The 24,354-nt window shown below is 41.6% G+C and overlaps 1 long non-coding RNA gene across 1 annotated transcript; it reads left to right on the top strand.

Annotated features, from left to right (window-relative positions):
• The first annotated feature begins 15,241 nt into the window (after positions 1–15,241).
• Positions 15,242–19,021, top strand: LOC143267599 (uncharacterized). The gene is made up of 3 exons (XR_013042882.1): positions 15,242–15,391; positions 15,820–16,140; positions 16,458–19,021. It is a non-coding gene; the product is annotated as an uncharacterized LOC143267599 (long non-coding RNA).
• Positions 19,022–24,354: the final 5,333 nt, after the last annotated feature.

Here is a 24,354-nt window from a genome sequence, read left to right as displayed (position 1 = left end):
CAGGCTGAGAAGCCTCTTCTCATTGGCAGCAGAAGATGCACTGTGGTAGATACTTGCATTATGGCTTCTAGTCCTGACCAACAACTGGCCTTCCTAAGGTTCCATTAACAACCAGGTATCTTTTTTAAAAACATATTATTCTGCTGCTAAATTTACTGAAACAGATCCAGTGAGTTCAACAGGAAGCCTAACCAGTAGATTTTATCTTATCACAATCCATAATACATAGTAGGTACTTCAGGCTTCCTTGGAGAAAGCACTTAGCCAGATTTGAGACTAGCAAGTTCATTGAGAACTAACTGTAGGCTACATTTTGAGATATTTAAATTAACTTTCTCATCTGTTCCTTTGAACAACCTCTTGAGATAGAATTATTCCTATTCTTCAGATCAGGACACCATAGCCTAGAGAGATGAACAATGCCTAACTATCAAGTCATCTAAAGATGAGCCACAGCTCCTCTGGGAGACATCACCTGTCATGTACTGCTTTAATTAATGTGGACCTCAAAACTTTGTGGCTATCTGGCCAATTCCAAATGCCCCCTCCAGTCTTGAATGACTGTGTAGATTCTCATGGTGTCGTTTTTCTTTCAACCTATGTCAGAGACATTTAGCAGAGTCTCTATTTGATACAGTCATTTAACACTTCTTATCACATCCTCCTCCAGCTCTCATTTCATCAGATAAAGTTTTATTCTTCTCCTTGAATGATCTCTTGGGGGTTGAAGGCCTGAAAAAGCTTTTAAGAACATTGTTTCAGTAGTTCTGCCAGGCTCTTTAAGCAAATGGCTCTGAAATAACTCAGGTGTTATTTTTAATCATTGCTTAGTGAATTAACCCTTTGGCTACCTTCAGAGATGAGAAGTGATATCGGCTCTATTTTATTAACCTGCAAAGTTAGAGTGAATTCTGCTGCACCCTGGAAGATGGGCACATAGAGGAACCATTTTACAGGATCTTGAAAATATAGGGTATATATAGATGTAGGGTAGATTTCATCAGGAAAAAATGAAATATAGGTAGTTCATAATCGACACACAATACATAGAGAACTAAAGTAAATAAATCTTTAGAAAAAGAAAGAAACCTGAGCGATGAAAATTCTTGAAAACTCAAAGCAATGAGGCAAAAGTTTGAACCAGCTGTAGATTGGCCTTCCCCAGACATCTCGCAGCTGAGGTGTGAAAACTTCTTAGGCCACATGTAAGACTCATCCTACATGAACTTTGAGCTTCTCTTTTGATGAGTGTCTGTCCTCATCACCAGCTGTGGCATGGACCTGGGTACCCCTTGGAGACTATGAAGATACAGTTATTAAACTCAAACATGACTCCATGTGGTTTCAACCTATACCATGATGAAGGAACTGCCTTCATCACACCACTCCAACCTCCAGCGACAGAGGATGGGTAAGGACTTCATTTGCTAAAGGAGTAGGAGAGGGCATGAAGCCCAAGAGTTTGCTCTGAACTCAGTGTAGGGGTGGTGTAGCTAGAGTTTTCCTGCCTGGCCCACGGTTAGTACAAATCTCTCTCACCGCCAGTCCCACAGCCGCTCAGACCCAACCAAGTAAACCCACAGAGACTTATATTGCTTACAAACTGTATGGCCGTGGCAGGCTTCTTGCTAATTGTTTTTATATCTTAAATTAACCCATTTCTATTAATCTATAAGTTGCCACATAGCTCGTGGCTTACCAGTGTCTTAACATCTGCTTCTTATGGCGGCAGCTGGCAGCATCTCCTGACTCAGCCTTCCTATTCCCAGAATTCTCCTCTTTCCTTGTCCCACCTATACTTCCTGTCTGGCTACTGGACAATCAGTATTTTATTTATTAACCAATCAGAGCAACACACTTAACATACAAAACATCCCACAACAGTTAGTGGTATAAACTAACACTTAGTGTTTACTACTTTTCCTGGAGAGATGTACAGAAATGCCTATTTACCCCAGATAGGGCACTGATAAAACAGAGAAACCATTCCACACAAACTCAGCTTGTTGAACCAATGAGTTTATTTGGAGCTACTTGCATCACCAAAAAGCACCACTCTCACATGAGTGATAACTTAGGAAAGATGCAGTGCTGGAATCCTAAATCTAGTCAACTTTCTGTGTCCTATATACTACTGGCATCCCAAACATGTGCAGCTAGGGCAGGATGCTACACATTTCAAGAAGAAGAATTGATATGGGGGAGGAAGTAGTTGGAAGCTCAGATGAGGGTCTAAAGACCCTTCCTGCCCTTCCCACTCTCCTAGGATGGAATTGATAGGCCTGATCTTATGAGGATTTTTTGCAGGTGAGGACAAGTACTCTGACTCAAGATGGTAAAGATAGTGTCCAACAAGGAGGAAGCAACTTCATAACAATTGAACACATCACAATAGCCCTCAATCCTAAGCTAAGACCCATGAAGCCTCCGAAATAACTCAAATACTAGGCAGAGACACACAGACCTATTTCTTTTTTCTTTTTTTCCTTCTTAATAATACTTTAATTTGTATATAATTATTGAACATAGCATAGGATTTCAGATAGACATTTTTGTACAAGTATAAAGGACACATTGAAAATACTCTACCCCATATGTCCCCTCCCTTTTTTTCCATGTCCCTGTGGTTAGATCTCTTCATTCCCTAGAGAGTTTCACTTCTACCTTCGTGTCATATATACATATGTGGTAGGATTGATTAACTTAGAGTCTTTCAGTAGATACCCAGGAATGGGATAGATGTGCTGTATGCTAGATCTATTTTGAATTTTTTAAGGAAGCTTCCAACTAACTTCCATAGTGCCTGAACTAGCATGCATTCCCACTCTGACTTAGTATTTGTCCATATTCTTACCAGGATTCATTGTTATGTATTTCTTAGTTATAGCCATTCTGACTGAGGTGAAATGAAATCTCATTTCATTTGCATTTCTCTGATGACCAGTAAGGTCGAATACTTATTCACTATTAATGTGGGGGTGGGCGGGCATGTCTACAGACCCATTTCTATTTGAATGTTATTCTGCCTGGTTACGGTGACCTTGAGCCAAGAGTCCACCTCAGCAGAAGATAGCCCACAACAGTGTGGGTCTTAACACTACTCCAGTTTTGCACTAGTCTTGGAGAGCTGTGGGGTCTGCTGTGTGACACACTGCATTGTGGTACTGGCCACAAGGAACAACTATTCCATTCTTCCTCCAAGAAAAAACAGCAGATGAATAAAGGAATTATCTGCTTGGGGGTGGGGATAGGAAATCTTTAAGTAAATAAAAGTTGCAACCCTCCCAATTATCCATCCCAATTCAAGAACATACATTTGACTTGAAGTAAAATGTATGTTTTTACCTCTGTCAGTTTTCCTCCAGTAATTTCACAGAATCTTTAACCTATTTTTAGTCTGATGAAAAACGACTTCACAGTCATTCTTACAAAGGTGGGTACCATGTTCATTAAGGTGTTGGCTTCATTGTTGTTATGTTTCTTGTTTGTTTTGGATGTCAACTTACTGTTTATCTTGCTGAATGAAACTGGCGCGCGCGCACACACACACACACACACACACACACACACACACACACACACACACACACACCTGAATGTATTCGCGTGTACCATATATGTGTGTAGCTGGAGAGTTTCTTTTCAGCTCCTGGCAAGCCCTGCCAGTCCTGGAGCCCACTTATAAAATAAACACACCGACTCTTATATTATTTAAACTGCTCGGCCATTAGCTCAGGCCTACCATTGTCTAGCTCTTACCCTTATACTAGGCCCAATTTTGTTAATCCATATGTCACCACATGTTCTGTGGCTTTACCTGTTGCTTCTACATGATGCTCCCTGGATGGCAGCTGGTGTCTCTCCCTACTGCCTTCCTGTCCTTTCCTTTTTCCTCTCTCTAGTCCTGCCTATACGTCCTGCCTGGCTACTGGCCAGTCAGTGTTTTATTTATCAAACAATCATCCACAGCACTCCCCCTTTTTCTTTCTTTCTTTCTTTCTTTTTTCTTTTTTTAAAAAAGGAAGGTTTTAACTTTAACATATGTGCATGTGCCAGGGGAGGCATGCAGCAGGCAATGGATCCCCCTGGAACTGGAGTTACAGGCAGTTGTGCACCTCTGATGGATGTAGGAGCTGGGAACTGAAGCTACCTTTTCTGCAAGAGCAGCAAGTGTTCTTAACTACCTTCTCCAGCCCCCATTAATAACATTCTTGTATAAAGCAGAGATTTCACCCATCAACTGAGACTTCTCTATCAATGCCAAAACAATCCATGCTTCTTCTGGAAGCATAAATTAAATGTTTAACTGTTTATATAATTAGCAATCTCCAAAGTAATTAGTTTTCAAAAATTTACCTCAAATGATGATTTTCTTTTTTTCAAAAAAAAAAATGTTCTTACCGACTCATAGGTTTCTAATTACTATGTTCAAATTCTTGTGACATGTTATGATACATCTTAAGCTGGCTCCCTGGTCTGTTTAATATGGTACTCTGAAACATTGAAAGTGTTCTTGCTTTTTTGGCATAAATTGGCTCTAGTTTGTCTTTTATCACCTCCAATCTATCCCACCCCACCACCATATTTTGACATCAAATGAGAAATTTGCCTTTTTCCACATAATCTTTTTTGACTGTGGACATTAATGTCTATGCTTTACAAGATAAGGGTTCTCATTGTTTCTGTATCTATGGCTAGAGTAGGAAAAAAATCTCTGTCTCTCTCTGTCTGTCTGTCTGTCTGTCTGTCTGTCTCTCTCTGTGTGTGTGTGTGTGTGTGTGTGTGTGTGTGTGTGTGTATGTGTGTGTGTGTGTGTGTGTTATCTCTGTGGACATGTGCATATAAATAGTCACACATCACTTATCGGTAGGGATGCATTCTGAGAAGGACATCTCTGTGATTTCCTCATTACACAATTGTCACAGAGTAAATGAATGTCTGCAAATCTAGATGGTCTATGGCAATCAATTGATGTGGCCACTTGATGGAAATAAAAGACATGACAGCACTTGTTGAGGCTGCTCCTAGTATCATGGAAGACTCCTTTTTACTTAGTAGAAGGAATATATGTTACACTAATGCTTAGAAAGTAAAATCCAATATGCAGAACACAGCTGTGTGCTCTCTGCTCTCCTGGACTGGCAGCACAGCCTGCGTGTTTACACTAGAACCACTATAAACACATGGGTGTTGTGTTAGTGCCAGGACCTTACAATGGAGGTGCCAATAGGTGTTTCTTTACCTTCTTTTAAATAGGACAAGGGATTTATTCAACCTATGTATGAAACAACAGTCAAGACTGTATTTATTTATGCTATTTAATAAAGTGTTGATTTATTTAGTGTTTACACATGTTCCAGTGTTTGCAGGTGCATATTTATGTGTTATTTCATATGTGCATTTATACACAAATATGGAAGCCAACAGCAATTTATAGTATCCTTCCTCAGGAGATGTCCACCTGTTTTTTTTTTTTGTTGTTGTTGTTATTGTTGTTGTTCTTAACAATTTCATACATATATACAATGAAATACCATATCGCCCACCATTTCCCCTCTCCTACTCTCCCAATATCTCTCCTAACACAGCTCTTCCCAACTTCATGTTTTGTTTTGGATAAGTTAATAAGCTCAGTTAGTCTTGCTCGTATGTGCATGAAGTCAGGCCCACCCCCTAGAGTTTAAGAATCCTGTCAGTGGCCACGCCCTCAAAAAATAATTCTCTCTCTCTCTCTCTCTCTCTCTCTCTCTCTCTCTCTCTCTCTCTCTCTCTCTCTCTCTCCCTCTCAGCAGCTATCAAGAACTAATAGCCCCTCAGGAAGGGGTGGGGGCTGGGGAACACCACCCTCATCTATGTCAGAATTCTGGCTGTCTCGATCTTGTACAGGTATCCACAGCTGCCGGGAGTTCCTGAGTGGGCTCACCATGTCATATCCAGAAGCCTGCATCTCACTTCTCTCTTTTCCATCCTCCAGGTTAGACTTCAGCTCTGTTATACTCTTAAAGACCTACCATTACATCTGAGGTCTGTGGCTGGTCAAAGCACTATTTGATGTGTGGCATGCAGTCTGTTTTCTTAGCAGTACTTCTATTCAATTTCAACATTATAGTGGCCTCAGTTAATGACTTTTACTTTTTAATTGTACTTTCTCATACAATGAAAATGCTGACTTCTGGGAGCATTAACATAACTATGCATTTGCTCTGCCCAACATTACAAAGAAACAACTTCAAAATATTAATATTGAAATTATTATTGATAATAAAAACATTTATGAAAATTTAACATTTCTTTGTAATTCTTTGTATCCCTAAAATATTTCCCACTGAAGATTACAGTGTTTGAAAGCCCCATAAAATAGATTTGGTTTTTGTGTGGCTAGGCTGTCAGTTTGACATAGAATTCATTTCTTTTCTCTGTTTTCAATTTTGAAAAAGCTTTAAAATGGTACTGTACAGAAGGGATCTGGTCCAGTGCTTCAGAGCACTTGCTGCTCTTCCAGAAGACCTGAGTTTCATTCCCAGCACCCACATCAGGCAGCTCACAACCATCTATAACTCCGGCTCAGGGTATTGGACGCCTCTGACCTCCATGGATACCTGCAGTAAAATACACACAGAGACACATAATTTAAAATATTAAAAACAATGGAAAAGTATACCAAAGGAATTTTGTTTCTTCTCCTTATCCCCCCAGCTTCTTCCCACATCACAATTCACCAATGTCTACTAGTTTAGATTGTTTTCCAGTATAGTGATTACCAGTTACTAAGGGGTAAATTTTGTTGCCCCAATCAATTTTAATCTGTCATGGGATTCTCAGGTGTCTGGAAAGATTCCTAGAAAATAACAGCTAGTCCTCACAGCCTGAAAGAAGTCACCAAACATGCATCTATCTCTACCTGTATTATCTATGCTCCATTTATAGATGGAGTGGTGGCTGTTAACCTTGGTTTTTGGACTGTTCCGTTTTTCCTTTCCTCCTTCCTTCATTCATTTTTTTCTTGTTCTTTTTTTGTGACAGGAGCCTTTTCACTAAAATTCTTCCTTCCCTGGCTCAGTTTTTAGTCTTTCTTTTTGTCTTTTTCTTTCTGAGACAGGGCCTCCTGTAGCCCAGGCTAGCTTCAACTGACCATGTAAGGAACAGGGTGACCTTGCTGTGGGATGGTCTGCATGTCAAATTGCTCTGATTGGTCAATAAATAAAACATTGATTGGCCAGTGGCCAGGCAGGAAGTAGGTGGGACAAGGAGAGAGGAGAATTCTGGGAAGCAGAAAGCTGAGGCAGAGAGACACTGCCAGCCACTGCCATGACAAGAAGCATGTGAAGACACCGGTAAGCCACCAGCCACGTGGCAAGGTATAGATAGATTTATGGAAATGGATTAATTTAAGCTATAAGAACAGTTAGCAAGAAGCCTGCCACGGCCATACAGTTTGTAAGCAATATAAGTCTCTGTATTTACTTGATTGGGTCTGAGCAGCTGTGGGACTGGCGGGTTACAAAGAGTTGTCCTGACTGTGGGTAAGGCAAGAAAACTCTAGCAACATGACCTCGAATTTCTGATTGTCCACCCATCACCTCCCTGCTGTGAGGATTACAGATGTGTACTCCTTAGCCCCATGTATGCAGTGCTGGAGATTAAACCCAGTACTAGACATGTTAGTCAAGCCCCTAGCCCATCTTCCATAACGCTTTTCTAAGCATGACCTTGTGGGGACACTTTAACTTGGGAGTCTAAAGGGATCTCATTCTGACTCTAAATCAGAACTTAGTTCTTGGAGCCTTAATCTCCTCATTTATGAATTGGAGACTCACAAAACCATGTGGCCACAGTATAACGTGGACAAGATTTGATTGATAGCACATATGAATGCTCAAATGTTGTCAGATGCTTTTTATAGTACTTAACCCAGATGAACTAAGTGGGCAGAATTACTTTCATTTTTTTTTCAAATTGAGAAGGACACATTGAAACTAGAAAATGTCCCCAAAACCACATGGCTAGCAAATGGTGGAACCCTAGGGCTATGTACCTCTAGGGGCTATCCTCTGCTAAGCCCTTGTTCTCTACAGTATAAAAAGCGCCACCCCTGTGGCTTCCAGAGACACTCTGAAATGCCTTTAACATTCCCACAACAATGGACTCCATGGTTGTTCACCTTAAAAGACCAATGTCTTTGTCTGACTAGTGGTTAAATAATCTCAATACTGAAGAAGGCAGATTCTTTATTAGTCATATATGTGTGTGTATAGAGAGATATATGTATGGATACATATATCTATGCATTATTTAAAAGAGGGACCTGGCTCAGAGACTTTAAATAAGTTGCATGAATCATGAGAGAGCCAAGGCTAGGAATCACACTCAGATTGATGTTCGAGTTGTTTGGGAAGGAGATGGAAACCATCATCATTTCCACGAGTTCTTGGGCCAGAGGCTCATTTCAGCCAGTAAATGCCTAACTGTCCAATTTTAGAAAAGGTTTTGACTGCAAGGCTGCCCTAAATCAGAGCTGTAATATCAGTCACCAGCATTTGGCTTATTTCTGGGATCCTGGGGCTGGCATGGAGATTTAATCATTTACCACACTTATTGCTGATTTAACAAAGAACTGTGTTGCCTTAGGATGAAATTGGATGAAGTCATGACTCAAGTCTGGCATTGTGGCAAGGATTAAATGAGATGGTATGCAGCACACGGTATGGTGCCTGGCATCCAGTCTGTGCTGAGGAAGTACTGCCTACTTCATTATTGCCCTAAGAGACAGCACAAGAGAAAGGAAGCCTGGGAAACAAACATGCTTTAAAACTGAAGGCTGGCATTGAATCACCTTGAGCAGGTCATCCATCAGTGTTGGGTCTTTGACTGCTGTGAGGGTCAACTGAGCCATCACAGGAAGAGGGTTTAACACTGCCGACACTTAGACACTCGGTGTATGGTAGCAGGCATGGATCTGGGCTTGCCTGTGTACGTAAAGGACAGAACCAGGTGGTTGCAGAAACATGCTTTTGATCTTATCTGAGTAAGAGATCCAGGTTATGGCTCCTCTGCCTTCCTGTCTCCTCCTCTGTTAAATGGGCAGATGAGAGTCTGTGTTGCCTTCTGAGCTCTAGTAAGCCAGTATTCTTTGACACATTGTGTTGGTCTCCCCACCAGTGCGTATCATCAAGCATGATCCCCACCTCACAGCACCTCACAGACGAGAAGACTGTAGCAGTCTGCTCAGGATACTAAGGCCCCTTATAGAATGCCCTGTCTTCTGATTCGCAGGCTCTTCCTTCATAGCCCTCTCTCCATCCTTCCCCTTGTGAATGGGTTGGCACTCGGGAGGACTGGTCCTTGTTTTGAGACACGGATGAGACAGCAGGGAAAGTGATGTCCCTTAGTAGCTGTGGCCCTCAAAGGGGCTCTGCTGTTACACACAGGTGCAGGATGTTGAAGATCAGGAAATGTCCACTGTGAGGATTCAGGAGCCTGGTGTAAGCATCCTTGCCCTGTCCTTGCCTTCCTGTAGATGATGTTATTCTGTCTCATCTGCCCCAACTCCTTCTGTGTTCATCCCAATCCTCCAGGTCGTTTTAGAAATATCAAACCTGACTGGTATCCTTTTCCCAAATCTGTTAACTAACCCTATCCTAATCCATGTGCTGACCATAACTAAGCATGGTGTGTGTTCCATACCAACACTTATCTCTAACTGTACTTTTTTAAATGTCCTGTTGTTTTTAAGGTGCCACAAATATCTTATTATCAATGAAAGGACTCAGGGGATTAAGTCAGTTGTAATATCATCTACCCTTTATCAAATAAAAGGATACATTGTGGTGATTGTGTTCCCCAATATATTATGCACCTTAATAAATTTATCTGGAATCAGAGAACAGAACAGCCACTAGACAGACATAGAGGCCAGAAAATGGTGGCACACACACACACACACACACACACACACACACACACACACACCTTTAATCTTAGCATTCCAGAGGCAGAAATCCGTCTGAATCTCTGTGAGTTCAAAGCCACACTGGAAACAGCCAGGCATAATGACACATGCCTTTAATCCCAGGAAGTGATGGCAGGAAGCAGAAAGGTATATAAGGCATGAGGACCAGGAACTAGAACCTGGTTAAGCTTTTAGGCTTTTGAGCAGCAGTTCAGCTAAGATTCATTCTGGATGAGGACTAGAGGCTTCCAGTTTAAGGAAACAGGATTGGCTGAGAAGTTGGTGAGGTAAGGTTAGCTATGGCCTGTTCTGTCTCTCTGATCTTTCAGCATTCACCCCAACAACCTGGCTCTGGGTTTGTTTCTATTAATAAGACCTTCTAACAATTCGTGTTACAATACATGGCAGGATCAGAGTGGAAAGAACACAGATCCAGGAGAATCCAGAGTGAAGATTCCCATGCTCTCTCTCTCCCCAGGGGATGTGGGGAGAGAATGTAGAATGTGTTCCTTTCTCCAGCAAGGAAATGGAACATGTACAGTGTTCTACTCAATAAGCACACTAAAGACTCAGATGCCAAGGTTTTCATGAAGGGCTGGTCACCCAGGTATCTGGTCTCCTCAACATATAGTCTTCAACACTCACACTATTTGCATAAGCCATCATGACAAGCAAGCTCAGCAGAGCTGAATACTTTTGGCACATCCAGCAATCTTTTCAGTTAGTAACATGGAAGAATTCTCCAAGCCAAGCTGCTGGATGCTGGCTAACAGTCGATCCCAAAGCCACCATACGTAACTAGCAACCTCAACGTGCTCTGTAAACTCTTTCCTTCATATTATCAGCCATGCCCAGTTGGAACAAATGTAAAAATCCAGCATACCTATTCAGTTTTTGAATGAGGAACACACTAAGATTGCACTGAGACTAAGCCCAGCGCATGCTCATGGAGAGTTGCACATTACAGCACCTCCTTATGACATATTTGGGGGTCATTGATATAATCCATCTGCCACCACCCCATAGTCACACCTAGGTTTTGAGACTATATTTTCCAAATTTCATCAGGCTGGTTGTCAATCATGTCTGCATCTAAGAGTCATCAAGAGAGATTTTTAAAATAAATGGAGCCCAGATCCCACCCCTTAGCAATTCAGACTAAATTGATCTGAGGTACAGATTGGCCTTTGAATTGTTAAAGCTCCCCTATGTGACCCTAAGATGCAGGTAAAGTTATGACCCCTCCCTAAGACCTATGTTCTCAATGTAAGACCTGAACAAACAGCATCAATTTCATTTGGAAGTATTAGAAATGAAGATCTCAGTCCCCACCCCTAACCCAAGGGCCTGCTGATGAGAAGTTCTGATGGGGCCAGAATTCTGTTTTGATGCACTGTTCTGAGGGTTATGATGTGTGGTCAAAGCTGAAACTCTCATCATTAACCTGAATGGGAGTTTTCCACCAGCATCACTTGGTCAAGATCACTGCAAACACTGGAAGCCCTAAGTCATCTGCAAACCAAGGCCATCTTCCCTGCTCAAGGTTGCTCTGCAAGCCTCTCTGGGAACTGGATGAAACATGGTATAGAGATGTGTAAAAGGCTGACAAAGACTCTGGTTGTTGTAGATGCAGGCCTGTGCACAATAGCGTTGTGTGTCTCCTGGAGAACTCATCCACCCAATCTGCCATGATCTATGTGTACCAAGCACACACTAAAGGTTGTTTGGAAAAGGAAAAGGCCTGCCCACTTCTCATGAATTCACAGAACTCCTTTGGTATTTCGATCTATCCCCTCTCCAGTTTAGTAAAACTATTCACGCAGACTAAAGTGAGACAGTCTTCCAGTGATGTTCCCAAGAGACCCTGGAAAGGGTAGAAGAGGAAGAGAAGGAAACCAACATTATCACTATGGCGCTTGTTCTGTACCCTTGGCCTTTCTTCTTCTACTGTTGAGCATGTAGTGTTTCCACTGTTTTCCTTTAACAGATTAAATAGAAGTTCAGGGTTAAGACATTGACCAGAGCTGCACAGGTAGCTGGGAGCAGGGATGACATGACTCCGGGGGGGGGGGGTCAGTATCAGCAGCACACTCTTCAGACTGGCCATTGGCTAAGGAGGCCCAGGAAGAAGAATCACAGAGCAGTGAGCAGTAGGTTCAAAGTAGGATGCCTGCAGGTTACTCCGCTGCCAGCCCCAGAGATGGGAGCCAGAGGAGCTGAGAGGAGGAACTAGGTGCTCAGCGTGAGGGATTTTGGAACAACTGCCTACCTGTGATCTGTGCAAGCAAAAGCAAAAACGGAAACAAAGCCCACAGATGTTCCCCGAGGAGATGGTTTTGAGCTGTGGAACAAGGCAGAGAGTTAACCAAAGACGTCCATCATGCCCTGAGGCACTGCCCTGAGGCCGTGTAGAATTCCTCCAATGGTGAGCGAGCGACATCTCTAACACATACTTGTTGGTCCTCACACTTCCAGTGTTGCTACCAAAAGTCTATTTCTAACAAGTTCACCCCAGGGAGTAAAAGAGTTTCCCCCAGTGAAACCTTATTGCCCACGGTCACAGATTACTCACCAAGCCTGCTGGTTCTATCCATCTGACTCCCACCCACACCTGCCAAAGCCTTCCTTTGGTACTAGAGTCAAGGGAAAACGTAAGTTGACCCTCTGGCTCCTTTTGCTTTTAGTTGCATCTCCCACTGGCTTTGCTGTAGACAATACCCCTGCCATATGAGTTAGGTGACAACGGGGGCCCAGGACAGTTTTCAGGGTTCATTCTTTCTGAAAACTCCAACTTTTCTCTTGGGCCTGAGGGTACCCCTTGCATTACTGCAGTGGGATGAAAATGTTCAGCATTTCTGCGTTTATATCGTATCTGTCGACCTCGCTGTCTTAAACTTTGGGGCAGATTTCTGTCCCATCTTTCATGTAGACATAGTAATCATTTAAAGAATACTTTGACTGGAACTGTAATACAAGGTGGATTTGAGCAGAGCTCACCAAAGCACTCTCTTCTCCTTCAAGGATGACTAACAAGGTAAGTGGAGCATGCTGTAATTCTTAAGCATGTAGAGGCTGGAGGATTGCAGCAAGTTCAAGGAGAACCTCCTCTACATAGTGGGATCCTCTTTCAAAAAGCAAAATCCAAAAATCGGGAAACTAAGCTAGTGACCCATTCCGGGTCCCCAGAGCTGTGCTTCGAGGTCTCCAGTCATGGGTCCTTCCAGCCACGCCCACCCCTGCTATTGTCCTTCCCTATAAAAGCCCTCAACTTGCCCCGAGATGGACTTTCCCATCTTCTTTGGGTTGCTTGTTTTCCAAGTAAGTCTTTTTCCTTGTCCCATCATTTTGTCCTTAAGTAACTGGCCTGTTCAAGTGGGGAGTAAATGAACTTTGGTTTTGGAAACAGTGTTAGTGAAGCATGTCCAGACTACATTATCCTGACTGCAACATAAGTAGCATTATAATAATAGCTTAACACACACACACACACACACACACACACACACACACACACACACACACAGAGAGAGAGAGAGAGAGACAGACAGACAGACAGACACACAGACACACAGAGATAGAAAGTCACATAAATACAATCTCCTACACACACAGTGACATAGTCACACACACAGAATTACACAGAGCTATAGTCACACACACACACAATCACACACCCATATACACAGTCACACAGTTACACACAGCCACAAAGTCACACAGTCACACACACACAGCCACACAGTCACACACGGTCACACACGGTCACACACGGTCACACATAGTCACACACATACACACATAGATCGGCGTGCTCCTAATAAGGAGGTGGGTGCTACCAGCACAGAGCTTCACTCTGTGCTTCAAGGCAAGGAAAACCTCAGGGTGGTGTCCTCAGTGTGGGAAACTGCTTGTAATTCTCCTCTAACTCCTGCAACAGCCTGAAGAAAGGTTCATTGCCACACTGATTTTTTTTTTTTTAAACATGTGCAAGCTGAAATGCACCTGATTTGGTTTGGGGAAAAAGGAGAAAATTGAAGCAATATTTTACATATTGACAAGGACGGATGGTAACACAGATACATATCCATTACATGAAATTTCATTTTTACTTCCAAAGTCAAGCTAAGGCTATGACCAGAAGCCTTCCTTCCTCCTTCAGAATGGGAGAGAAATCTGGGATTCTGAAAGATGAAAAGATCTGCTTGAAATTACACATCTACAAGCCAGATATAAGCCTGTTTGCTCATACTACGTGAGTGTGTGCATATTTGAGTGAGTGTATGTGCTCATATATGTGTGCACTCTCCACAGGTTCTATTTATTACATCGAGTGGTGAAGACCCATTTCAGTACAAAGACAGACACACAGATCCAGGACACAAAGTGTTAACAAAATACTAAAAAGCATCAGGAGAAAAACATTTCCATTTTTACAACCATTTCCATCCATTTAAAATCTCTTTTCTTTTAGGTCCTAGCCTTTTGGCCCTTCTCTTTGTTAATGTAATGATTGGAGAAACTTGATTGTTTAATTAGAAAATATAGCACCATTATTCAAAGAGTTGTCATTACCTAAGCTGTAATGGTCAAAGGACAGCCTTTAAAACTGTGCTTGACACGTCTATCTAATTTAATTGTATTTATTTCTGTATTTCTAAAAATACTTTCCCCAAACAGCTTCTGGGCACAAATTCAAAACTATCTATCAGTCTTGCCAACAGTCCCCCACTCAGCTTGCACATTCAGGAAGACCCACAAGTGACTTCTTGATGGCTCCAGCCTTTCCTATTTCAAATGTCCGGTTGGTACCTGGAATGGTAAGAGTCTAAGGAGCACTTGCTCTGACCCCAGCAGGGAGAGGTCTGAGATTCTCAGAAGACCCGCTCACAGTCCCTACTCCCAAGAAACCATGGCTTAGGGCTGTGCTTCCCACTCCAAATGCCACCTTAGACCCATCCCACCATCACTAATGATGACTGAACTGCAAGAGTCCTGGTGTGGGGAAAGGAAGAGAAAGTGCCCAGATCGTCTCTCGGGGACCTGTTGGCCATTGACCTCATCACAGAGGCTGTTCAATGAACATAACTCATCTCTTCTTTACAACATTTCTTTGCATTTTATCTCCAGTGGCAACACAAAAGTATGGTTACTAGGAAATGGAAAAAAAGAAAGAAAAGAAAAGAAAAAAGGAAAAGAAAAGGATTCCTGGGGCTAGAGGGGGTGGGGATTTGGAAACAAGATTCCAGAGCTGAGTCCTAAACAATGAGGAGTGTTGCCAGGCAACAGAGAGGCAGAAGGATCCAGGCTGAGGTGATGAGAGTAACAGGGGAAAAAGCTGCATGCCAATAAATCTATTTGAGTCCTCTTTATTAGTCCAGGGGATAGAGAATAAAAAGCCCAGACTGGGGCAGGAGAGTAGAAAAAGAGACACAGCGATAAGAGGTACGGAAGGAAACAAACAAACAGCCAGATGGGATTGACTGGATATACAGGAGCCAGCACTTCTGAAGGAATACAGGGTGGCCTGAAGCACCACCCCTGCAATAAGAATGCACTGGAAAAGAGGAGGAGGAGAAGGTGGAGATGGAGAAGGAGGAAGGGAACTGGCTGGGGCACTGAATCGGCTGTGCCTGTTTGACATCCTAGAGAAGTCTTAGGCTGCTAGTGATTTGAACTGGAAGTTGGGAGACATCTGGAGGCTAGAGCTTAGGGATGGGCAGATGGCAAGCAGGCAGTGGGTGCTGACCTTATTAGTAAAGCAACTTCCCAAATCTTAATGGGCCCACAAATCATTTGGAGATCGTGTTAGGAGTAGGCATAGCATTTCAGTCACAGCAAGGTGGGACATGAGATTTCTAATATGTTTCCAGATGATGCTGAGACAGTTGGTCTGTAAATCACATTTTGGACATAGATAGCGGACTCTTCAAGGTACCTGAGGAAGACTACATAAAGGAAAAGTGTCTTGGAAATATAGAGGGCTGAGAGCCAGCCCACGAAGACACAGATGAAATGGTCAGACATGTAATACTATGAAATTTGAACATTGTCATATGGACTCACATGTGAAGAGGTTAGAGGAAATCACAGTAAGAAGCCGACCACTTACAAGCCAAGGAGAGAGGCCTCAAGAGACTGTAGCCTTGTAGAGACATTAATCTAGGATTTCTACCATCCAGAACTGTACGGCAGTAAGTATGTCTACCTACCATTCAAGCTGTCCCATTTGAGGTAATTATTATAGCATCCCTAGCAAACACGCATAAGGTGTTAAATAATGCATCTTTAAAATGACACCATATTGTTGCAGAGTTGGGCTCCCATCTTTCTTTCTCTGACAGAAATAGGAACCTCTTCACACATCCATGTCTCTTCTATGACCCCACTGATTCCCACAAAAGGGATTTGGCCAAGGTACAGAAATGCAAGCAGCCACAGCAGAGTTGCAAGAGAAAGATAGGAAATCCAGCTAGAAGGGACCATTCTTCTGATGGTATGTTCCTCCTAGGTACACAGTGTCTGAGAAGTCTTAAGACAGAAAGGACCCTGGGCCTGAGACTTTCTACCCCAGAAAACTGGCATCTTCACTAAGGAGCAGTATCATTTCTTATGAGTCTTGTTGATTTATGTACAACCAAGTGGCAACTGATTACTGTTATGGAGTAATATAAAAGGAACATCTACAAGCTAAATAATCACTACCTGATCTGTATTTCTAAAACTAAGAACTTGAAGTATGTGGTTCTCTTACAACAGTATCCTGTATAACACCCAAAATTTCCAACACTCATCTAAACAAGTATAACTTCTTGGATATTAATGCTCGAATACCATTAGAACAAATTCAAAAACCACGTAGGCCAATCTGCCCAAAAAAAATCCCATATAGTTTTTTCTCAAGGGTGTAGAACTCAAGAATGGGGATGTCGTTGAATTGTTTTGAGGTTCCTGGTGTTGTTCCAATATGACTGGCACTTAGCAGGGCTTTTTTCTAAGAAGGCACAGCACAATACCCCCAAATGCCTGTATGCCCAATATGTATGGAGAAAGTCTAAAACACAGAAGAGTTTTAGCAGTTAGATCTTGGCCTCAAAGAGAAATGAAGAGGTCCATTTTATCTCATGGGTTTCTGACTCTGAAGCTTCAAAATTTATACTATCCAAACCTTCTGTTGAAAAGTTCTTCCATCACCCATGGTTACTTGTGATGGTATTTTTACCTAGATTCACCCAAACAATGTATTTCCCACAGATGAATCTATCCAGATGCCAACAGCCTATCTGCAACCAGCAGAGTAAGTGAGCTTTTGATGAACCTGGGACCGGAGCCGTCCTAACAGGTCCCTAAATTCAATTCGAAGAAGACCATTGTCTTAGACTTCAGTTTTTCATTCTACAATCACTTCAAATGGTCTTTCTGTGTACCTGAAAATGTCAGGGAGAAACTTGGCCCTTGGTAAATGTTGTCTCCATGATCAAAGCTATTCGTCAGTCAGCCTGGTGAACAAGAAGCTGCACACTCACAGGTGGACTGCCTTCCCAAACTGCACAAGAAGTTCCAGGACTGAAAATACCACTGAGCTCGAGAAATATCTAAAATATCTGCAATATCTAAATGGCCTCTCCTTAACAGGCTTCGAAGGAAGCCTCCAAGAGAAGCAATCTAAGTCTCACAATGCTAAGAAATGACAAACAGTGTGATTTCACAAGTCAACATCCCTTGATAGCCTCTAACCTGCCAATTGGCCTCAGAAATCTTAAGGGTCCACTGCATGACCCACTGTAAAAAGGGGAAAATGGAGGGAGGATGAGGAGGGAAATCAAGGAGCTGGAAAACATGGCCCAGGCCTTTGAGAGCCTTCTATGATCTCCCCAGCCCCATTTACGAACAGGAGCTCTAGGAGACACCCAGTGTTAGAATGATTTAACGCATTTTTTTCTTTGGCTAACACAGGGAGCATAATAAACCCCTCGTCTCCCAGGAGCACACACAAAACAACAGCCCAAGATGTAAGACTTAGCTTCTATTCAGGCAGAGCATTGCCCATGCAAGCTGAGAAGCATTCTGAGGTGACAAGTTGTAAGGTATCAAGGGTAGAGAAGGAGGAGACAAGACCAAGCCAGATGTTTTTTCCAAGGACGTCAGACAACTAGGCATTTGTATGGTATAAAACAAGCTGTCACAGCCACCAGGACAGCAACAGCCTTTGGGGATATTGATAGAACATGTTGGACACAGAGGTCTCAAAAGACAGTCAAATATAAGATCTCTGAAACTTGGCTTCTGCGTGGATCTGGGGACAATATCAGGCAAGAGAACTCCACCAGTGGAAACTGCTCATTTGAAGTGAAACAGAAAGATGAGGACAACCTTGGACCTGAGACTTCTCGGGCTTCTGGCCTGATGTTATACTTAATAGGACGCCGCCAGAAGGCTTTGCAAATAAGCTTCCTTGGCTGGGAGAATTCATTAGATTATCACACAGGTGCATTGGTTATGCAGCATCTGCCTCTTCTGTGGACATCAAAATGATCTAGGTCTTATCCAGCAAGCCTGCACAGGAAATAGAAAACTGTGATGGAGAAGGCATGTGTTGACTTGAAAACTAGGAAAGAAAATGGATTCAAATCTCAGAGACCCTACATAATATATAAGCTGGTTATGGGCCTGGGAAGGACAGGTGATGGGTGGGCAGCTGGTGTTCTGCCTCTGTACTGTGCACAGAACCTCACCCCTCATCTTTGTCTCATTCATTATGGTGTTAACATCAGTATAACATGGTTGAGTGTATAGGCCATGAAGAGTTCTGCAGAAATCATTTACATATCTTCAAAACAGGTGCTATTTGCTATGTCAGTGTTTCAGATGAAGAAACAAAGCTTTTCAGAATAAAGGAGCAGGCCCAAGTCCATAGTACAGTACAGAGTCAGGATGTAAATTCAGGTTTTTCCTGGCTATATGGGCTGGTTTGGAAACTCTACCCTTGTCAAGCAGGACTGCCAAGGAATCCCTATGAATTTACATAGAAAGAGTAAAGGACCACCCACGCAATGAATAAATAGGTGAAAAATACCTTCATCAAGGAATGGCCCAAGTTTTTATACTGTCCTGAGCCTTTGGATTATAATATTCTTTCATATAAGAATCAATATGTAAATTATGGGGCCCATGCCTATCATTCCTACACTCAAGAGGCTGAGTCAAGAAGATGGGAATTCACAACCAGTGTGGGAACTGAATGGGTCTGAAACCAGCCTGAACTACAAAGATCCTGCCTCCCCTCAAAAAAGAGTAAGATTTGTGTGAGAAAAGAAATAGCTTCTGTATATTAACACTTGATGGCAAACAAATACATTGTTAATTTAAAAATAAAATATTAAGTATAATTCAGGAGGGTGTGGGTGGGGGAGGGTGTAGGTGTGTGTGTGTGTGTGTGTGTGTGTGTGTGTGTGTGTGTGTGTGTGTGTGTGTGTGTGTGTGTAGTCTATCAGAACCAGGACTGCATAATGCAGAACTTTAATTGCAAATAACAAAACTATTCTTTTTTTTTTTTCTTTTCAGTTTTTCATGACAAGGTTTCTCTGTAGCCCTGGCTGTCCTGGAACTCACTCTGTAGACCAGGCTGGCCTCAGACTCACAGAGATCTATCTGCCTCTGCCTCCCAAGTGCTGGGATGTCCACCCACCTAGCAACAAAACTATTATCATCATGCAATACAGCAACAGGCCAAAGGTTTTTTCCAGATGTAGCCGGAATCTTAAAAGTTCTTACTAATAAAATCAAACCTGAGGCCAGTTATTGGGGTCCATGCTGGTAGATCAGAGAGACAGAACAAGCCACAGCTATCTCACCTCGCCAGATCCTCAGCTGGTCTTGTCTCCTCAGACTGGAGGCCTCTGAGTCCTCATCCGGAATGGGTCTCAGCTGAATTATGCTGCTCAAAAGCCTGAAGCTTAACCAGCCACATGCTTAACTAGCCAAATCTCTCTAGTTTCTGGTCCTCACGCCTTATATATCTTTCTACTTTCTACCACCACTCCCTGGGATTAAAGGCTGGCTTTCTGGGATTAAAGGTGTGTGTCACCATGCTTGGCTATTTCCAATGTGGCCTTGAACTCACAGAGATCCAGAGGGATTTCTATTTCTGGAATGCTAGGATTAAAGGCATGTGCTATCACTGACTAACTAGTGGCTTGTCTGTTCTCTGACCCCAGCTAAGTTTATTAAGGTACACAATATTTTGGGGAACACAATACCACCACATCTCCTCTCTTTTTGTCTAAAATTAAAAAAGCTTATAACTAATACAAGAAAAACTATCTTCAATAAGTATATGCAATATACAGTCAAGATAACATTAACAATGTCTAGTCCATTAACATTTGACAGATCCAGACAAAAAACTCCATTTTATATATATTAACAATGTCCAGTCCAGTAACATCCAATAAACTCAGACCAAAAACTATGTCATTTGAAGAAATGGTACAACAACGCTTTATGAAATTCACAACCCTTTTTTTCTTTTAAAAATGTAACCAGGAATATAAGAAAACCTGCTTAGCATGAAAACAAGGTACATTTTATGCTAATAGTTGGCAGCCACTTAGAGAAAAAAATAAAATCAAGAATCAAGACAGCAAGTTATTGTCTTGTTTTTTGTTTTGCTGGTCTTGAGCTCCAAGTCTTCCTGCCTATTTCTATCCAAGTTCTGGGATCAGAATAATTAGTTGCTTGTCTAGCCAAATGCACATTTTTTGTAATAGGGACTTGGAATTTTGAAATTACTAATAATATGTAGTTGGCTTAAAAAGAGAATCAGCGTGCAAGTGTTTTCTGTTGTTTTTTTTTTTAAACAAATACAATCATGGAAGAGACTTTTTGTTTTCTTTGTCATGTGACAGATCTTAGAAAAGGCAGTGGCTTTCATGACTTTTACTGTATCTGCTGGTTAGAAGGGCTACAGGTGCCACCTTCAAGGAGGCAGAATGAACTGTTTTAGAGATTGATTATGCAAGGAAGTGACTCACTGGGAGGTCACCTTAGGATATTGACTGCTACAAATGAAAAGAAAGAAGAAAAAAACAAGCTTTTCGTCAATAAATTTGGCATTGCTTGAGAAATCCTAAGCAAAGGAAAATGATGTAAAGTGAAAAGATCAACATTTAATAGAAAATTATCTTTATATGCCATGTACTTAAATTCCTTTAAAAAAATACAAATGCACATGTGTAAATGGTTGGAATCTATTAACATTCATGAATTTGGATGTAAGATAAATAAGATTATCAAAAGCAATGTATAAAAGAGATTTTCATTGCTTACTTTTACATATATTTGTAGATGTCTGTGCGTCTATATGTGCACCATGTGCACTCAGTGCCTAAGGAGGCCAGAAGGGAGCATCAGATCCTCTGACAGGGGGTGGCTACAGATGGTTAGGAACAGCCTGATGTGGCTACTGAGAACCAAACAGGTCACCTGCAAAAGCAGCAAGTACTCTTAACCACTGAACCCTCCTTCCTGCCCTATAAGAGAGTTTTTAAAATTCTTATTTCCAGCAGCAACAATCCTGAAATGATTCTAAAACAAACTGTGACCTACATAAAGCTGCAAGATACCAAGAAGAGGGATAAAAGCCTTATACGACAAGAGAGAAGCCACATGGCAGAGCTGAGTATCACTAAAGCTTAAATTAATGTGTGGCTTGGTGTTAAACTATTTTTATGAATCCCAACCTGCCGTTAACAAAACGAATCTCCAATTTACCTCCAAAACTAAAAGAATACTTATGAATTTTAAATGAGGAAGTCTAATGTATTTTATAACACCGTATTAGTTAAATAATGTGACATTTCTGCACAAAAAGTATCAAGGACAATAACCCAGGAAAAATATGCATCATTTTATAATTTATGGTAAAGACTTTATCACAAAAGAATTCCTAAACAAGCTAAGGCTAGCCAATAAGTGAGGCTAGGACAGTCATCCAACAATGTGGAACAAGATATATTTAAATAATTATATAATTCCATATACCAGATGAATTTCTGATGAAGAATATATACAAATAAAAACTAAAAGCAGGCTCAGTTCAATTCCCTTCTTTTAGAGAGAAAAATATTTTTTTTTCAGGAATGACAGAATTTCACAATGGAAAACATAGGCAGACAGACCATGAATTCACAGACAGACAGACCAGGGAAACACAGACAGACAGACCAGAGAAACAGACAGGCAGACCATGGAAACATAGGCAGACAGACCAGGGAAGCATAGGCAGACAGACCAGGGAAGCATAGGCAGACAGACCAGGGAAGCATAGGCAGACAGACCAGGGAAGCATAGGCAGACAGACCAGGAAAACATAGGCAGACAGACCAGGAAAACATAGGCAAGCAGACCTCATGCACAAGCATAGCCCTTCTGATAGATTCGTGTTTGTACAAAATCAATTTGCATTTTGAAAAGAACCCTTCCAAAATATCACATACCAATTAGAGTGTTTGCAGGATAGAAAGAAAATAATGATAGTGATAAACCAGGAGACTAGGGAGAATAACTGGGAAATGAAAAGAACTGACAAGAAAACCACGAAGTCTTTTGTACATCAGTCAGCAATGGAAAGAAACAGAAAGTTTGCCAAAATAAAATGCATATTAATTAAAATATGAGAACGTATTCAACTTCAGTGTGTATTACAAGGTACCACATTTTTCTAATCAGTTATTTTTTATCTTAAAAAATATTATCAAGAATGAATCGAGGAGCAACGTGCAGATGGGACTGGAACAATGGCTCAGCAGTTAAGAGCACTGGTTCCTCTTCCAGAGGACCCGGGTTCAATTTTTAGTAACCACAAGGTGGCTTACAACTGTCCATAACTCTGGTCTCAGGAGTCCAAGGCCTTCTGACCCCATCAGGCATGCACATAGTGTGCATACATGTGGGTAAAACACTCATAAATGTGACATAATAAAATAATTGCTTAAAAAAGAATTGAGACAGACATGCAGAGGATGCAGTGCAGTGATGCAGGCAGAGACTGCAAGATGTGCTTACAAGCCAAAGGATGCTAGAGGTGGCCAGCTGTACCAGAAGCGCAAGACAAACCTCGCTATGCCCATCCTGTAGAGCCTCTAAACAGAATATGGCTCTCCTGGTACCATGAACTTGGCTTTTAGCTCCTACAGCTATAAGAATGCATGCCTGCTCATGTAAGCCCTGGGTTTAGTGTATTTTATTTATTTATTTATTTATTTATTTATTTATTTATTCATTTTTTCATTTGGGGGGGGGGCAGGGATTCACTGTTTAATAGCCTTGACTGCCTTGGAACTTGTTCTGTAGACCAGGCTGGCTTCATACTCACAGAGATCCACCTGACTCTGCCTCCCAACTGCTGGGATTAAAAGTGTATGCCACCACTGCCCTACAGGTTTACTGTTTTTTGTTTTGTTTTATTTTGGAACCATGGAAAACATATAAATGGTAACTTGTTCATGTTAGTCAAAAGACAAATTTCTTAATGAAATATGAAGCCAGTGAAAAGCAATTAAGAGTAATATATTAGAAAAAATATTATTATGTATTTCAAATAGGCAAGGTCCAGGGGTCTATGGCATTATAAATACTATGTGCCCAAACAATCCACCTGGCACAGGAAAATCACCAGAAGTGATCTCAACAACAAACTGAGAGTGCTTGCATTTGTTGAACAAAATATGAGCATGCTTTTCTTTCCCTTGAGTTCTCAGTTTTCTTTAGGAATACTTTCATAACCATTAGATTCAATTGAAATGTACTATTGTGGAGTATTAGTTTAAAATGTGTTGACACTTTGTTATGCTGTGGAATATTTGTCTAATGATGCAAAGATGTGTTGCATTCTTTTATGTTGCATTTGTTTAACTCTGTAAAGCTGTGTTACTTTGCTGGTCTAAAATACCTGATGGTCTAATAAAGAGCTGAACGGCCAATAGTAAGGCAGGGGAGATGAATAGGTGGGGCTGGCATGCAGAAAAAAAAATAAGTAGGAGGAGAAATCTAGGAAGAAGAGGGGAGGAGAGAGAAAAGGAGAAGGAGAAGAGAATGCCAGGAGCCAGCCACACAGCCACACAGCCACACAGCCACACAGCCACACAGCCACACAGCCAGCCATACAGTAAGAAGGAAAGAAAGATATATAGAATAAAGAAAGTTAAAAAGCCCAGAGGCAAAAACATAGTTAGAGAGAAATGAGATAATTTAAGTAAGAAAAGCTAGCTAAAAACAAGCCAAGCTAAGGTTGGACATTCATAAGTAAGAATAAGTCTCCATGTATTTATTTGGGAGCTGGATAGTGGGCCCCTAAGAGGAAAAAAAAACAACTATAGTGTACCAAAACTCAAACCTAAAACTAGACC

Source organism: Peromyscus maniculatus, chromosome 10 (genome assembly GCF_049852395.1).
Source record: "Peromyscus maniculatus bairdii isolate BWxNUB_F1_BW_parent chromosome 10, HU_Pman_BW_mat_3.1, whole genome shotgun sequence".
NCBI lineage: Eukaryota > Metazoa > Chordata > Mammalia > Rodentia > Cricetidae > Peromyscus > Peromyscus maniculatus.
This window is presented reverse-complemented; position numbering and strand designations above follow the sequence as displayed.